Raw genomic sequence first — 18,286 nt, 5'->3', positions numbered from 1 at the left:
TACCATTGGATGAATTTCATTACCCTCATTGAGATACTTGTTACCAAGCAATCTCTGAAAATATTATTTGAAGCTTCTCTAATAAATAAATGCATTCAACTCTGGAGCAAATATTTAACTTCCTCAGAGATGGAATTTATGGTTTCTGTATCCTTATGATAAAATCAAATCACAAGCCAGGTGGGGATGGCACGCTCCTTTAATCCCAGCACTCTGGAGGCAGAGGCAGGCAGTCTCTGGGAATTTGAGGACTGTCTAGTTTATAAGAGTGAGTTCCAGGACAGCCAAGGCTACACAAAGAAACCCTGTCTTGACACATAAAACAAACAAACAAAAAATTAAATGACAATAGAGAATAATAAATATTTCTGAAGAATGTTAGATCTATAAATCCCCTTTGTATACATAATCTCATTGGTGAGGAATGATCTAATTCCTCAGGACTCTTGACAAAAAAAGGCCAAAAGATTAATGTTTTTCTTTTACTCTTACCCTGCAGAACAGCCCCTCCACTATGTTGCCCACCTAGTTGGAATGGACACCAATGACCCAGTTATCTCTCTTGAAACTTTTAATTAAAATATCACTATATCATTTTCCACCTTTCCTCCCTCTAATCCCTCCATTCCCACTCTCCTTCTTGCTCTCAAATTGATGGCCTCTATCATTGGTTATTGTTACAGATAAATAGATAGATAGGTAGATAGATAAATAGATGGATGGATGGATAGATAGATAGATAATTAGTTAAGGTTTTCTAGAGTCACATAATTTATGGGATGTCTGTACATATTAAGGGAATTTACAGTCTGTAGTCTAACTAAACCTACAATGGGCAGCTGTGAATGGGAAGTCCAATAATCTAGTAATTGCTCAGTCCACAAAGCTAGTTGCTTCAGCTGGACTTTTGTATAAGCTGGAATCCTGAAGAAGTAGGTTCCAATAGATATGTTGGCACATACATACAAGCAGGTGAAGAACAGTGAGCCTTCCTTTTTCCAATGTAGGTCTCCAGAAGATGTGGCCCAGATTAAAGGTGTGCACCACCACACCTGGTTTTGGAACTTGCTTTGTTCTAGGATAGCTTTGAACGTAGAGATGTGCTTGTCTCAGTCTCCTGGGATTAAAGACCTGTACTACCTTGCCTGGGCCTAAGGTTTTCATGGCCCTGAGGCTTCAAGATCTCTATGTCAAGATCCAGGTCAGAAGCCTGTGTCTTGCAGCTTCAATATCTGGATCATAGGCATGCCCTCCATTTCTGGATTGTAATTCATTCCAGATGTAGACAAGTTGGCAACCAGGAATAGCCATCACAGATAGCGTGGTAGTTTAAATAGGAATGGCTCCCATAGGCTCATATAGTTAAATGAATGGTCATTCGGGAGTGGCACTGCTTGAAAGGAGTTAGAAGGCATGGCCTTGTTGGAGTATGTGTGGCTCTGTTGGCAGAACTGAGTCAACTGAATCATGACAGGCTTTGAAGTTTCAGAATCCAAGCCAGCCCCCTTGGTTCTTTCTTTTTCTCATGCCTGCAGATCTGAATGTAGAACTCTCAGCTCTTTCTTCAGCACCATGCCTACCTGCATGCTGCCACGCTTCCCACCATGATGATAATGGACTAAACCTCTAAAACTGTAAGCCAGCCCCAATTAAATGCTTTTCTTTATTAGAGTTGCTGTGGTCCTGGTGTCTCTTCACAGCAATAGAACATTGACTAAGACACACAGACAGACAGACAGACAGACAGACAGACAGACAGTAGGTAGATAGTTGTACAAATATATAAATACAACCCGCTAAAGTCTGCTTTTGTTGTTTGTATGTACATAATTTTAGTATTGGACAACCAATTAAGGGGTTCATTCCTGGGAGAGTCTAAAATTCTCCCCTTCTCTGCAGTCATTAGTTGCCTGAAGTTTTTGTCTAGGGGCGGGTCCTGTGAGAGTCTGCTCCTTCTGTGATAGCACGACTGCTGACATGTTGCCATTCAGTTCTTGTTCAGTGAGCCATTTCTAGGAGAGACAGGTTTACAGCTCTTACAATCTTTCTGTAACCTCTTCCCTGACCCTTAGGTGCAAGAGTTGCATTGGAGTTATATCAGTTAGTGATGGACTCCCTCCGATCTGTTCGTCTCTGCATCGGGTGTAACTGTAGTGTGCCCTTCCCTCAGCCATGAGCAAGCCTTCGAGATCTTGCTTACCACAACAGACCAAGTGATAGGATCTAGATGGAGTTACCCACCTTAGAAGCAGAATTGCCCCTGGGCTTGCTTGCCTTGAGATTAAGTGACCTAGAACGGATTATGGATTATCCCACCCTTCTCCGGTTGAAACCAGGAGGGGTTGTAGGTTGGGCCTTCCCCTTTAATTTGAAAGCTGAACATTAAAGCTTTGAGCCTTGATCAGAGAACTTTGTCTTGGCTTCATCTCTTCTCGACCTCCGTCCCCTTTCATTCCCAGCCCCCCTTTCAGGTGAACCTAGTTGATTCGTGGCCGCAGGCGGCTACACTGTAGCTTTTTGTAATAGACTCCATTTGCTATATAAAAAAAAGGGGGGAGCTTCTTTCATGGAGGGTAAGAAGCATTCTTATCTGTGGGTGTCATGACTTGAATGCTAACAGCTCCCCAAAGCTCATACATTTGAGTATTTGGTCCCCAGTTAGTGTGTCCAGTTGGGAAGGATTAGGAGGTGGGCCTTGTGTCATTGGGGCTAGACTTGTTGGTTTCAAAAGACTCATGTCGTTGTCATTGTGCCTCTCAGCTTCTTGCTGGTGGTTCCCAGATGTGAGCTCTCTCGGGCTGTTGCTGCCACCATACCTTTGGCTCACCTTCATGGACTCTGACCCCCTGGAACTGGAAGCCTAATTAAACCCTTTCTTTTATAATACGCCTTGCTCACGGTGTTTTTACCACAATAGAAAAGAAACAGTTGGTATAAGGATAAGTTTTATAATGCAGTTAGGAATTATGCTGGTCTAGTAAAGCAGTAATAGTAGATGTTCTTCTAACATTCATTACCTTATAGTCCCGGGTAGTTAGCTACGTTTCTAGTACCAGACATGATTTTCTTCCTGTTAAGTGGCCCTTAAGTCCAACTAGACATCTGTTGGTTACCATCAAGATATGAATGACACTATTTTACCTATATGAACATTTAGCCATGATGGTCAGAGTTTTGGTTCATAAGTGTCACAGTTGGATAAGACTATTGATTCTAATACCAGAGGGACAAACAATACGACCGTTGGTTTGGTAATGTTTCAAGGAATCATATATTATTTTATATTTACCTAAAATTATATATAATACATATAAGTGTGAGTATGTGTGTGTGTGTGTGTATACAAAGTTATTCTACTTGGACTGAAGTGTTCCCCACAGGATCCATAGACTACCTAACAAAAACACAGGTGCCAGGCATGAAAAACCTCCATTTGTATTGTTGGTCAGGGTAGCCCAAGTGACTCCTCAAACAATACAGGCTATCACTGTTGCCACTGGTTCCCTCTCAGAGGTTGAGGCAAGTTCCTATTGCTGACACAAAACACAAGCCTGCTAGATCTTACCTAACTCCCAGGGGTCCAGTTTCCACAGTACCAGAAAGTACTTTGCAAGCTTCCAAGGAAGAGAAGCGATCCACATCCCTCTAACACCTTAGCACTTTTCTTGGAAAAGGTGGTCCCTAGTGGAATAAAGTAAGGTCCCCCATACCCTACCCAAGTCCTGTCAGAGAACCCTGATATTAAGGTCGCAGTCCCCCATGTCTGGATGGCTCTCTGAGCTCGGAACAAACTGGAGGACTCCTTTTCTCAGTGGGACCTCCCTTTCTCTGCCTGACTTTGTCTGGAGAGTGTCCCTGAACGCAGGTGTCTGACCTTATCTGGAGAATGACCTTGTGCAGAGCTGTTTAACTCTGCACACAAGTCCTGTGCTGGCTTCCTGCCCAAGTGATAACCAGGTACTGTATTATGACCAATTAGCCCTTTCTACATGTATCTCTAAAAGCCTTTATACACTTTATTCCTGGAACAATAAAGTAGCCTTGTCTCACCGCAGCGGTCTCTGGAAGTTCATCTGTCAGTACTCACTGTCAGAACCCTGCTCCATGCTTCTGTTCCCTTTGTCCTCAAGGCCCTGGGCAGATGGAGAAGGGAGACCTACAACCTCCTCCACACCAAACTACCTACAGCTCTCCCAAATGTGAGACCCCCTGGCATCCCCTGTGTCTCTTGCCGTCTCATCTGTACCCAACATCTACTCATCATCTTCCAGGTAGCACCTCCTTTCCAGAACCTTCCCCCTCCAAGGCTGACTTGTAGCCTTATAAACTGCTTGGGGCCTACTTTCTCCTTTCTTCAGCCCAATACCCATCTCTTAGCAAAGAGACTGGGGAACTCCAGCCACATCACTCTGTTTCAAAATTTCTAGAATTTTTAATGTTAAAAGGTATCTTAGTTAGGGTTTTACTGCTCTGAACAGACACTATGACCAAGGTAACTCTTATACGGACAACATTTAATTGGGGCTGGCTTATAGGTTCAGAGGTTTAGTCTAGTATTATCAAGGTGGGAGCATGGTAGCATTCAGGCAGGCACGGTACAGGAGAAGCTGAGAGTTCTATATCTTCACCTGAAGGCTACCAGCAGAATACTGACTTCCCTGCAGCTAGGATAAGAGTCTTAAAGCCCACACTCACCGTGACACACCTACTCCAACAAGGCCACACTTCCAAATAGTGCCCTTCTCTGGTCCAAGCATTTTTTTTTAATAAAGTATTTTATTTTTTTATTTTATATATATATGATGAGTACACTGTAGCTGTCTTCAGACACACCAGAAGAGGGCACCAGATCTCATTACAGATGGTTGTGAGCCACCATGTGGTTGCTGGGAATTGAACTCAGGACCTCTGGAAGAACAAGCAGTGCTCTTAGCCACTGAGCCATCTCTCCAGACCCCCAAGCATTTTCAAACCATGACAGAAGGTATTAGTTTCGAAGAGGAAGCCAAGCAGTAGAATAAGAAAAAGCAACGACAGCATCCCCCAAATCCAGGGAGCATCTTCAGGAAAAGCCACAGGACCCTTGAGCACTGCACAATGGTTCCCTCCAGAAGGCAAGTGGACTAAATACATGTGCCCCAGGTGGGGCTGGGTTTATCCAGGATAATGTGCACTCTGTAGACGGAGGTACCTCTACCACACAAGACTGCCCTAGTGCATCAGCCCAGGGGGGTTATGTCTTTCTGGTACCCTATGGGCCAGCATGAGGCTTAACTCCAATCTCAATGGCACAATATCTTTGCAGAGCCTAGCAGAGATTATAGCCACAGCATGCCACTGCTCTTATAGGTGAAACCCAGTGGTGGGGTTGATGGTTCAACAGTCAACAACCATCTGGGTCTTTCCAGAATGCTAACTGTACTCTCAGTAGTGGCTGGACCAGCCTCCATCAGAGTTTTCCTGGGAGAGTCTAACTAACTTTGCTGAGTATAAGCTATAACCACTCTGTATCTCTCTTCTGGAAAGACTATTTCTGTAATGCCCCAGATAGAGGGCAGACAGCTCTCTGGGCTGAAAGGCTTACCCAAGGGGCAGGTGGTCAGGTGCAGGGATAGATGATCAGGTAATAGATGATGGTTCTCACACACTTGCCTCCTGTTCCCTGACTCTTCAAGTTTTGAGTGGATGGACTCTTCTAACAGGCTTTGTGTCACGGCAGACAAAGAGCTAGGGAAGGGCTCATTAGATCAGCTCCAAATCTCAGACACATCTTAGGGCAGTGAAAGACAACCCCCTTGGCTGCTGGCAGTGAGGTAATGCAATCTGGGTTTGGCTGGAAACTGGAGATGTGCTGTAACCTGGCTAATTGTTACTGAGCAGAGAGGCAATGAATAGATAGGGATTTGCAGCTGCAAGGGGAAAGAGACCCAGTGAAAAGCTTGAATCTGAGCCTGCCTCCATTCACGCATGGGACAGCTATGAGGTGCCTGTTCCCATCAAGTGACAAGCACTGACTGTAGACACTGGTTCCTCCAAGTGCCACTCACAGAATTTGTTTAGAGTTGTAATTATGGACCACAGTAAAAATGACATCAAATGTGGCAAGTAGCAAGAAAGAGACAGAAGCAAAGGACTATGGGTGTACCAAGAAAGGAAGACCCAGGGGATGATGGGAAGTTCCCAGAGTCTGGGTTTGGCACAGAGCAGAGAATGTGTGGAGAAGGCTAAAGGGACATAACAACCCTGCTTGAAGGCATCATGTGGAAGGAAAGTGGCCAGAGATAGACAGGGAAGGTGGCCTAAGGCCAAAAAGGGACCTTTGAATGATGCAATAAACGACACAATAAAGCTTCTCTTCCAGGAAGCAGAGTTTCCTAAGGATAAACTGAAATCAAATCTCAAGGTTTAAAAAAAAAAACAAAAACAAAACAAACAAACAAACAAACAAACAAAAAAACCCAACAGCCGGGCTGTGGTGGTGCACACCTTTAATCCCAGCACTTGGGAGGCAGAGGCAGGTGGATTTCTGAGTTCGAGGCCAGCCTGGTCTACAAAGTGAGTTCCAGGACAGCCAGGGCTACACAGAGAAACCCTGTCTCGAAAAACCAAAAACAAACAAACAAACAAAAAACAAAAAACAAAAACAAAAAAAAAACAAAACAAACAATTCAAGGTTTTTTTTATTTAAAATATGAATTAATCTAGGCAGTGGTGGTGCATGCCTTTAATCACAGCACTTGGGAAGCAGAGGCAGGTGGATCTCTGTGAGTTCGAGGCCTTTGTGAGTGCCAGAACAGCCAGGAGTACACAGAGAAACGCTGTCTCAGAAAAACAAAACCATAAAATAAACAAACAAAACTTCTGTATTAAAACAGTATCTGGAAAGAAGGTTCAGGCAGTAAAAGTGCCTGCTCCTGAGCTAAAGATCCCAGGACACACACCGTAGAAAGAGGGAACTAATTTTTACAAGTTGTCTTATGATCTACACACACACACACATACACACACACACACACACACACACCATACCCACATACATACATATGTACATACATAAATAAAAGTAACAATTTTTTTTATTTAAAAAGAAAAACAGTGCACCTTATGGATTTGGTAATAAATGTGAAACTGTCCAAGTGCAGCCTAGAGGGGTGAGTTTCTTCCCAGAAACAACTTTTCTTTCTAGTTTTACAGACTACCTACCAGGAGTATCACAGACACAAATACATATGTACACACACAGAACTTCAACCTACTACTGTGTGGGTGCACACTACATACCACCACTGTGGTGGTTTGAATATGCTTGGTCTAGGGAGTGGCACTATTGGGAGGTGTGGCCTTGTTGGAGGAAGTGTGTCACTGTAGGCGGGCTTTGAGGGTTCCTAGTGCTTAAGCTCCGCCCAGTGCAGAAAAGTCAGACTCTTCCTGGCTGCCTTTAGATCAAGATGTAGAACTCTCAGCTTCTTCTTCAGCACCATGCCTGCCTAGATGCTAGCATGCTTCCTGCCATGATGATAATAGACAGAACCTCTGAAACTGTAAACCAGTCCCAATTAAATGTCCCTTATAAAAGTTGCCTTGGTCATGGTGTCTCTTCACGGCAAGACAATCAAGGAGACTCAAGAGGTTAATACATTGCATGTTGGCTTGCTAAATTGCTCTCTGGATGGGTGTATACTTCAAAGAAAGGCATCTATCTATTTCTATTTGTTTTTCAAGAGTGTGTTATTGCTAACCAAGACCACTTATATGTGTCATGCTTAGATAGGCATGAGTGTGGGACCATTCTCACAGTTTTTTATTTATATATCAGAGAATGTATTCTATAGTTGTAGCCGCCTGCAGCCCGGGTCAACTGGGTTCACCTGAAAGCGGGGCTGGGAATAAAAGACAGAAATGGAAGGGTGAGAAAAGATGTAGCCAAGACAAGTATTTTGATCAAGGCTTGAAGTTTAATGTTCAGCTTTCAGTAAAAAGGGGAAGCCCCACCACCGAACCCCTTCTTGCTTCAGCTGGTGTGGGTGAGGGGAACCCATCCTTAATCACAGCCAGAGGTGTCTCAAGGCAAGCTCAACAGACAGTCTATTTTACTAAGTTCCTGTAGCATGCTGCAAGTACAGCCAAGGTGGGTAACACCACCTGGGTCCTATTGTTTGGTCTACTGTTGTAAACAAGCTCTTTCAGGCCTGTTCAAGGCTGGGGGAAGGGCACATATAGTAATCATATGGCACCTTCAATCTGCAAGGCACCACAGATACCATTTCACAAGGGCACATGGGTAACTACATGATTTTCTTTTATGGTTACTTGGCGTCCTTGTCCTTCAGCAACTAAGATCCTTATGAATATATGAAGAAAACAGCTTGCTTCCAATTGGCTGAAACCCAAACCTATTGTGATGGCTACTTTGGGTTGTCATCTTGATTGCATCTGGAATCCACTAACACCTAAGCTGCTGGGTGATCCTGTGAAGGGTTTTCTTGATCAGATTGTTTGAGGCAGGAAGAACCAATGTAAATGAGGATAGCCCCTTCTGGCAGCAGCCTAGATAAAAGGACGTGGAAGAAGGAAACTGTTGCAGGATATTTAACCATACTGTGAATCCAGAGGTGGTGCTATTTACTGGGAAAAACAAAACAAACAAACAAAAAAAACAAACAAAAAACAAAAACAAAAAAACGTTTCTAGTTGTGGTGTGGCTCAGCTCTAGCACACACCTTTAATCTGAGAACTTTCTGTTTATTGTATTGTAAGCCAGCCCCAATTAAATGTTGTCCCTTGTAAGAGTTGCCTTGGTCACGGTGTCCCTTCACAGCAGTGGAAACCAAAACAGGATTAAATAAAGTCAGCCATAAGTTAAGAGACAGAGGAAACAATCAGTTGACATGGAGTGAACACAGGAAAAAAACAAAAACAAAAAAAACAAAACCATACAGTAAGAGGAAGTTAGGAGGATGGAGAGACGCTCAGGAAGTAGAAAGGAGAGTCACTCAGTTTGAAGGGTTTTTGAGACCGCATAGAGAGAGAACTTTCTTTTTCTTTTTGGATTTCATCCCAGCATCTGGTTTCTGACTCTTGATTGGTAAAATCAAATGTTTGAGATGTTTTTAAAAAAACAACAGAAAACTTTGCTTTTTGCCTGCTTGCACTCACTGGCAAGTTCATCTATCCTGTTACTGTGGCATACCTTCACTGATGTTGAAACTAACTGTTTTAGGAATCCACAAGAGACTGAAGATCAGCAGCTCTCTGGGAATCTCTCAGGCCTACAGTGTTGCAGGATATTTGATCACACTGTGAACCCCCAAGAGTGTGTTGCTTACTGGAAAAACCCTGTTTCTAGTTGTGGTGTAGCTCAGCCTTAGCATACACCTTTAATCTCTAGCTGGAGAACAGACATGACTTAGTACACACCTTTAGTCCTGTACAATGAAAGTAAAGTTAGTTTATATAAGGAAGCACCCATGTTTGAAAGTGATGTCTAATTGAGTGGCAGACAAAGTGATGAGTCAGAGAAAGATTTGACAGAATAGGAAACGCCCAACTCCCATGAGAAGAAAGAGGAAAGGGAAGATACTCAAAGGACATTGCAGAGAGAGAAGAGGCAGTTTTACAGAGACAGGTTGAATCAAGAACAAGCACAAGCTAGACACAGGTGAAGACAGAACAAGCCAGAGAATGAGAATGAGCCAGAAGATTAGAACAAATTGCTAGTGTTAATTTGAGGCCAAGCAGAGCAAAAGTTAGAAGCTGAGGGAGAAGCCATATTGAGTCAGTCAGCTTGGAGAGGAGTTTGAGCCAGAACAGCTGAGTTGAATCAGCCAGCCAGATCACAAAGAACAACAAAGGGGTGAGATTATTCAGCAATAAGTCTCAGAGACTGAAAACATTCTAGGCCTAGAGTGTATGGAGGCTTCTAGGACTAGGTCTAGGTTAGTAGACAGAGGCAGTAGGCCTCAAAGACAACAATTACATCAGGTAAATAAAAGTTACATTTACACTACAGAGCCACATTGGTACTGCTGAGACATCAGCCTCATGGCTCAACCACTGCTAGGTTCTCAGCATCTCCAGTGTAAGGCAGCCATTGCTGCCATGGTCACATTTTGTAAACCAACTTAATCCTCTTTGAATATGTATTCACTCTATCAGTTCTTTTCCCTTTGGGAACCCTAGTACACCAACCTAAACCAAAAGGAAGCTCATCAAGCCATGGCATACTTCCCAGTCTGACACCAACAGGCCCTATCCTCAAGGGCCCTTATCCATGGCTTAGCTTCCAGGCGCAGGTGTCTAGAAGCTTCAAGCTCTGTTCATAAAAATAGCCATTTCTAATCTCCTGTTCATTTTGATTCTTTTTGATAAGACAAGATTTCATCATACATAAAAGAGTTCCTATGGACAGAGAAAAATTATGGACCAAACTCCACCAATAAGGGGTCCACTCCTGGAAAAAGAGTGGGTTCAGTATCAGTCAATCACTAGTGGGTAAAAGCAAGAGTAGTAAGACTCCTATGTAATTGGATCGTACTTACCAACGTCCTTTGGCCATGTCTAGTATCTTTCTTTATAAACAATTCCCTTGTGGATAGCATCACACACATTTGCATATGCAAGATTATCTGTATAATCTTACTCCTGCAAGCAGAACACTGAGTCAAAGCACAGCACAGCGTACTTGCAACCTTGACTGACAATTATACATTATCCTTGGAAGAGTCTGCACCCTTCACACCACAGCATCTTCCAGAGGATGCTTGTTTCCATCCATCTTGCCTGTATGGTGTTGACTAGCTCAGATCTGTATGACCAGGGTTTAGTTTGGCATTACAAAGCCTGTTGTACCTGAGTAGCACTAAGGAGAGTAAGAGTAAAGGAAAGAAAGGAGCTATGAACTGAGGAAGACATGCTAAGGACCTGCAGGCAGCTGCTGTGTATTTGCTGGGCTGAAGCAGAGTCAAGGTACGGGTATTCCCAAAGCAAAGTGAAGGGCCCAGCTATGTTCTTGAAAAATGGCACTGAGGACTCCATTTAAGAAAAAGAAGAAGAAAGGAAGGAAGGAAGCAAGCAAGCAAGGAAGGAAAGAAGGAAGGAAGGAAGGAAGGAAGGAAGGAAGGAAGGAAGGAAGAAAGGAAGAAAGGAAGAAAGGAAGAAAGAAAGAAAGAAAGAAAGAAAGAAAGAAAGAAAGAAAGATAGACTGAGCCAGGCATAGTAGCACACACATTTAACTCCAGCACCTTCAAGGCAAAAGTGAAGGATCGAAATGAGTTTGAGGCCAGATGGTGTACATAGTGAGTTCTAGGTCACTTGAGGCTATACAATGAGAGCCCCATCTTAAAGAGGGGGTGGGGAGAGAAAAGGTGTCTGCTATAAAGACTCTGCATTTAGAATAGAAAATGAGCATGTGAAATATCAAAAGCCTTAACCCAGACCTTACACAGCAAAATTAAGTTAAACACGCTCATGTCTCAAAAAAAGCAAACCTAGAAGTGGAATCCTGTGTTATCACAATACACAAAAAAGGAATACAAGAGAGGATGAAAAGAACAGGTGTAGCTAACCCAGCTGTGGTGGTACACACCTGTAATCCCAACTCTTGGAGGTAGAGGCCGAAAAAGCAGAAGTTCAGGGTTATCGTCAGCTACACAGTGAAGTCCAAGCTAACCTGGAATGCATAGAGCTTGCCTCAGAAACAAATGAACAAACAAACACATAAAAGTAAATTAATAGATTTAATTTATACCCTGAGGACTTCTATGAGGTTACTGAAAATCTTGCTTCTCCAGGCTCTCCCTATGGGCAGTTTTCTGTTTGCAACATTATTGGCTCTGGTATCAAGCTTTGACTTGTAGACTACAGGCAGCATAGGCTGAAAAAGCCAAGATCAATCTCTGACACATTGTCCCGGTTGAAAACAATGTCCTTGCCTGTCCAGCAAGTGTGAGGCCTTAGGTTCCAAGAACCCTAGCGACTCAGAAACTTTTAAAATATTTTGGTTTTTTTTTTTTTTTTTTTTTTTTTTTTTTTTTTTTTTAAATTTTCTGGGTATAAATGCTTTACCTGCACATATGTGTGTCAACACATGCATGCCAGGTACCCTCAGAGTTCAGAAGAGGGCATCTGATCCCTGACAACTGGGGTTGTGGATGGTTGAGCTACCAGGTGGGTACTTGGAACCTAACCCTGGTCCTCTTGAGAGCATCATGTACACTTAACTGCTGAGCCATGTCTCCACGTCCTCTGAAAATATATCCCTGGTTACTTATAAATACTTTTGATTATAGGTGGGACTGTATGTAATATAGCATTTTTATTATTGCTACTGAGCCCCCTGCCCGATGCCGCCAGCATCACTGGCCTTGATCTGGATGCCCTGAAACAGTTTCTCTGTGACAGCAAGGACGGGGACAAAGAAGCATTTCGTCTTCCTAATCCTTGGACACGGTGACAGCCCACCTAGTCCTGCTTTTCTCGTTATCTGCACTAACCTCTTTGAGTTCCTTCTTTCCTATGAAGTTTTTGGAGGAGGAAAAAAAAAAAAAAAGAAACCCAATATTTTTGAAATAGCTCTAAAGAGGTGAGGAAGGGGTGAAGCCAAACACATTCTAGAAAGTTATACAATATGCTGATGACAAAGGGGTTCTATAAACAAGCTGTCGGTGGCAGGGACCTGCCCAGGGCAGAATAGTCAAAGTCATTGTGGTGCTGAGGTAAAGGGAGGAGAGGTTGCTTGACCATTGCAAAGCAGCTTGAAGAAGCTGTGCTCTTGGAGTTCTGCAGTCCTCTTGAGTCCAACTCAGCCAGTCCCGGCTGCTCTGTGCTCTCTGCTTAGCTCAGCCTTCCCAACAAAGGGCCTAAGCAGAGGCCTTGCTTCTGAAGTGTGTGTGATACTTTTTTCCTGAAGGCCTGTGGAGGGCCTTAGTATATCTCTCAGTTTCCCTTATCTTCAGAGCGCCTTCGCTGAAGGACTCTCAGCCACCTGTATCACCCTCAAGAAACTCCGGTCTTTCTGGAGTTAGACTTCTGAGAAAATTTCCTAGAAAGGATACAATGATGCAGTCCATCTCGGTTTGATAGTCTTCCTGTCTCCATCTTGGTTTGATAGCCTATTTCTCTCCATACATCTTGGATTGATAGCCTGCCTCTCTCCAGCACCGGCCCCTTGCTGTATACTGAGGAGAAATGGACGACCTGTGGCAGTAGAGAGGCTGGAGCCGCTACTGACATCATCACTGAGATGGCAATGGTCAAGGGACGAATGAGAACCTCCAGTGACTGTTGCTCCAGGAGGCTTCTCAGAGGAGGCAGGTCCTCTTCTCACCTCTGGGGGTGACAGGACAGAAGCATGACCATCATGGCACAGAGTATGGCAGCAGGCAGGCAGGCATGGTGCTGAGTCAGATGAGAGTGATGTCTTGATCTATAAGAAAGAGAAAGACAGAGATGGAAAGAGAGAGTCAGAGACAGAGAGATAGAGACTCAGAATGGTGCCTTTTGAAACCTCAAAGGCCACCCCTAGTGACATACATCCTTCAACAAGGCCACACCTCTTAATCCTTCCCAAACACTTCCACCAACTGGGAAACAAGTATTCAAATATTTTAATCTATGGGACAGACCATTCTCATTCAAACCACCACACTGTTGCTTGCAAATATTGTAACTTTTCAACACATCATTATTTCTTAAATAGGGACAAGGTAGAACAAAGTGGGTGAAGGGACAGACAGATCTTATAACAAACAAAGTAATCTCTCTGGGAAGTCACCTGAGGAGTCTTGTATGGTTTAGTTGTAAAGTGATCCCTAAGAAGGCTCATGAGTTAAAGGGTCAGTCCCTTGTCCAGGGTACTATTTGGAGGTGATTAAATGCTGAGGATGGTAAGCTCATCAAGAGATTATGTCCACAAGGCTCCGGCTGGCTGAAGCCTTTAGTCCCAGGTCCACTGCACAACGATTGGTTTGCAGCCTCCACCTGTGATGGAGATAAATCGTTCAGGGCAGAGTTCAGCACTCCCTCATAGACCTGGTCACACGGCTGAGCGGGCAATCAGGCAGTGGGGCTTAACTGGAGGTGCTAGATCACTGGAGGGGCAACATGGTTAGTATATTGTCTCCCTAGCTTTTTCATTCATTCATTCATTCATTCATTCATTCATTCAATCTCTCTCTGTATGTGTGTGTGTATGTGTGTCTGTATCCCTTTCTCCCTCCCTTTTTCCTTCCTTCCCTGACTCCTGTCTATGAGATGAGTAGCTTTGCTCTGCCACATCCTTCTATCCTGGTGTCTGTGCCTTGCTGTAGATCTGAAATCAATAGCACCAGCTAGTCAGGGGCTGCAGCCTCAGAAACCAAGAGTCCAAACAAACTCCTACTGTCTTAGGTTGGTTATCCCAGATATTTGGTCACCCATGTGAAAGACAGCTCAGGGCCTGTAACAAATGAATAGCCCTACCCTAAGGGTCCTCATCCACCCCACCACAGGACACGGCCTCTTGGGGAGGCGAAATGTGGGGAGTATGACTGTGCCTATCTCACATCACCACAGGGGCAGGTACTGGGCTTTAGGGAGGCACTGAAACACTGCTGCGGGGAGTAAGAAGCACAGTCTGAGATGTGGGAAACTTAGAGCTGGTTTGGGGGTCCCTGAGCCTGCAATGAGGCTGGGGTCATGGGGTTCTCTGACTCATTGGACATCCAGAAACTGCTGGGAGTCACAGAAAAGCCGAGAACTGAGTTGGCGGTCTGAGAGCTGGGGACAGCATCTAGCCCAGGACCAGGGGAAAGGGGAGCTCTGGCTTGTCCCAGCAGTGATTGTTCTTAGGTTGGCGAAGGCAGGCTGGAGGCATAGAGAGGCCTTCCACCGGAGAATTAAGCTGAGGCCTACAGAGGTAGGCAAAGGCCTTTTCCTTGGCTCCCCAAAGTGGGTCTTGATGAAAAGACAGTCCATGGTTCTGAACTGTTTATTGACTGTTCATGGTGGAAAATGAATGCATACCTAACTGTACCCACTTCTCAGGGCAGACCTGAGATTAAATACCTTTTGCAGGGAGGGATGCCTGTCAATCAGGGAAGTTTATTGGCTAAGCCCTCAGGGTCTTCAGGTACCTCATTAGCAGGGAGAACTTTTTTCTAGGCCTACCTGACCACAGGTCATGTTTCCTTATGTGGGGACTGTGGCATGAGTTCCAGGCCAGGAATTTGGCAGGGAGCGGTAAGTTGCCTAAGTCTCAAGTGTGTGCCCACTGAGTCTCTGGGTCTTAACCTGTTCTACCTTACCAAGCTTTCTGGCATGGTTTTACTGTCCTACACCCCACCCCACCTCACTCACCCCCACCCTATCCCATGGAGAGGTACCAGGTCACCTAGGATGGAGTAGCCATGAAGACAGTGCCCCCAAGGGCCCATGTTATGTTGCTGGCCCAGGCAGGGCAGGGGCTGGATTGCATTCCAGTCCTCCTTGGCTGAAGGCAGGAGCTTGTGTGTAGGCAGCCTCGTGGGTCCAGTGGCCTAGCCCACGTGTTTTCCCTTTCCTCACAAAGCTGCTTCCTTGGCAGCTCCAATGAGGAAACCCCTGAGTAAACAAAGAGCATGATGTTGGTCCTGAGGTCTCTCTGAGCTGCACCCCAGGGACACAGCCCCGGGTCAGGCCTACATCCGGTCCTAATCCAGTCTTCAGTCAACCACCGTGTTGTCTCCCTGATGTATTTCTTCTGACTACATTTGCTCAGTCCTTGAAGGAAAAGCCGATGTCCTCAAACAGCAGAGCAGAGGAACTCTGAAGCAGATGTCCACCAAAGGCCAGAGCCCTCTGCCCTCCCTGACAGAGAGGCCCTCCGCAGCCATGGAACAATGGCTGCAGTCACTTAGAGCACCCCCCCAGACTTCCAGGTTGGCTCCTTTTCAGCATCTGTGCTATTCAGAAGCCTCATCTTGTGTGATGGGTGTGGAGGAAACAAGAAGTAGCAGGCAGGAGACCCCCTAGACAGAAATGCTATTACCCTCTTTTTATAGATAGGGAAGTGAAGGTTTGGAGGTCACATAGCTCAGAACTGGTGTTTAACCATTACCTTCTGTCCACATCAGGCTATTTAGGGTGCGTAGGGCTGGACCACAGACTAGGTCTACCAGCTGGAAAGCAAAGGCCCTCTAACTACTGCCAAGTTCAAGGACTTGTTTAAGAAATACCCAGCTTCTCTTTAGGAGGAGATCAAAGAAATTAGGTTTGGGAAATACCAAAACACCACATTCTTTGACACTATTATTGCTGCCATTTTAGGTCCACATCCCTAAGACTCAGCAGGCAGTCTCTCCCACTTATAAGTTCAGTTGTAGGCCGTTTATCCAATCTCTCCCACACCTCAAGTTTCTCATCTGTGAAATGGGAAGAATATGAGCCTCTCTATCGCAGGACGGTTAGGGTTAACTCTTGAGTTATCATGCAAACCTCTATATGGTGCCAAGCATTGTGTATCATGGATGATATCAGTATCTGCATCCTTAGCCGGGTCTGCTACCTCCCCCATCTCTCTCACTCTTTGTTTCATAACCCATCAGTGACCCCTTTATTACAGAGCGCATTGCTTTGCCTCAGAGATGGGCAGGAAAAGGAATCTCACCTGCCAGTGTGAAGAGACTGGCCTGGATACATTTTTGACGTTCTCTCTTGGGCAGCCATGTCTATAGATACCAAGGATGATCACACACTTGGCAGAGTGGCCCTACTGGGTGAGCACTGCCACTGCTGGGGGATGGGCAGGGCACTTCCTTCCACGTCAGCCAGCAGTCTTCTGCTCAGACAAAGCCAGTGCTGACCCGACTGTCACAGGTCCTCCAGCAGCCCACAAACCCTCCCCACCGGTTCTATAAATAATAACTGGACCGCTTTAGTTCACCTTGACATGCTCGGTGCCCCGGGGGGCGGGGGGGCATTATTTTATTCTAGTGTGTTTGATGATTTCCTTCCTTCCACCCAGGCCTGGACTCCCTCTTGTCATCATGGATTTGCTTCTGGTTGTGACTGGAAAGCTACTCCATACTTAGGCCATTGTTTAAACATCAAGGAGATGGCGTGGCCAGTGGAATTATGGGTTACAGTCTTTCTTATGGAGATGAATAAGGGAGCCTGGGTGTTAGACCAAGGCTCTCCTCTCTAAGGACAAATGCTCTAGCTCTGGCTCCTGCAGGTAAATGTGGCTGTTTCGATGTGTGTCTCCTGCCCTGGGCAGGCTCTGCAGCCGCTGCCATGAACTCACTGAAGGGAACTAAGACTAGCTATTCCATCTCAGGCTCTTGTGTTCTCAGTTCATTTCCCCCAGGCAGCCCTTCAGGCTCTGAAGGGCTGTGCAGAGTGAGCCCTTGTCCCTCTATGTCTCTGGTACTGTGGGTCCCAGGAAGGAACTATAGGAAGAGACTGGGTTTGGGGGGAAAGAGCTAGCCTTAGCAAACCCAAGTTGGCATCTGAGGCTAAGAAGACTACAGAGGAAAAGGCTGCTTTAGAAAACTGAACAGTATCCAAAGGAAACCCCACAACCACGAGGCACTTGCTGAAGTCTATGAGGCTGCTGAGGCCGGTGAGGCAGAGGAAGGAAATACCAGGAGGCAGTAGCTGATAAAAGTTTGCCCTGTGGAAGAGTCCCTCATGTGTAAAATGGAAACAGTGAACACTCCTAAAATAACAGACATGGTCTACAGCTTGAAACATTTAGCCAGCAAAGGTATGAGGTAAATTAACAATAGAAACGCATCGGTGTCTCTCTCATTATAATATACGCTTACTGCAAAGTGTTTCAAACCTGCAGAAAAGTACAATGAAGAAAATCAAACTTGCTAACCGTCTGTCCACCCACTTGACATGTTGGTCACCACCTCATCACCCCTTTGACTTCTCTACCAGTCACCTGGGGCTGTTTGGTTTGCTTTTAGAAACAGTCTCACAATGTAGCCCAGGCTAGCACTGACTTGCAAGTTTTCCTGCTTCAACTTCCCAAGTGCTAGGATTATGAGTGTGCCCTCTACCAAAATGTCTGGCTTTTCTTAAGACTTAAAAGTCAACATCATAAGATATTGTCAATTATAATCACATATGTAACTTGTTTATCTCACAAACATTTATTGGTGACCTGCTCTGGGTTGTAGATACAATAATGAACAAATCACAGAAATTCTCTGACCTTCCTCACAGGGCTGCACTCCTCAGTGGGAGCTAGACAATAAATGTCACGTGACACGCAATAGTAACTGCTCTAGACAAACATAGGCTGAATAAGAGGAGCAGAAGTGTG

General features: G+C 45.0%; 1 long non-coding RNA gene across 2 annotated transcripts in view; it reads right to left on the bottom strand.

The window, feature by feature from the left end:
* Positions 1 to 7,860: 7,860 nt before the first annotated feature.
* LOC117703694 (uncharacterized) overlaps positions 7,861 to 18,286 on the bottom strand; it is a 29,236-nt gene continuing 18,810 nt past the window's right edge. Inside the window, exons 4-5 of one of the 2 annotated variants that reach the window (XR_004606185.2) lie at positions 13,772 to 13,977; positions 7,861 to 13,423 (exon numbers count right to left, since the gene is read on the bottom strand). This is a non-coding gene — a long non-coding RNA (uncharacterized LOC117703694). The remainder of the gene's footprint in view (positions 13,424 to 13,771; positions 13,978 to 18,286) is intronic. The other variant, XR_004606186.2, reaches the window with a different exon arrangement.

Source organism: Arvicanthis niloticus, chromosome 2 (genome assembly GCF_011762505.2).
Source record: "Arvicanthis niloticus isolate mArvNil1 chromosome 2, mArvNil1.pat.X, whole genome shotgun sequence".
Lineage (NCBI taxonomy): Eukaryota > Metazoa > Chordata > Mammalia > Rodentia > Muridae > Arvicanthis > Arvicanthis niloticus.
This window is presented reverse-complemented; position numbering and strand designations above follow the sequence as displayed.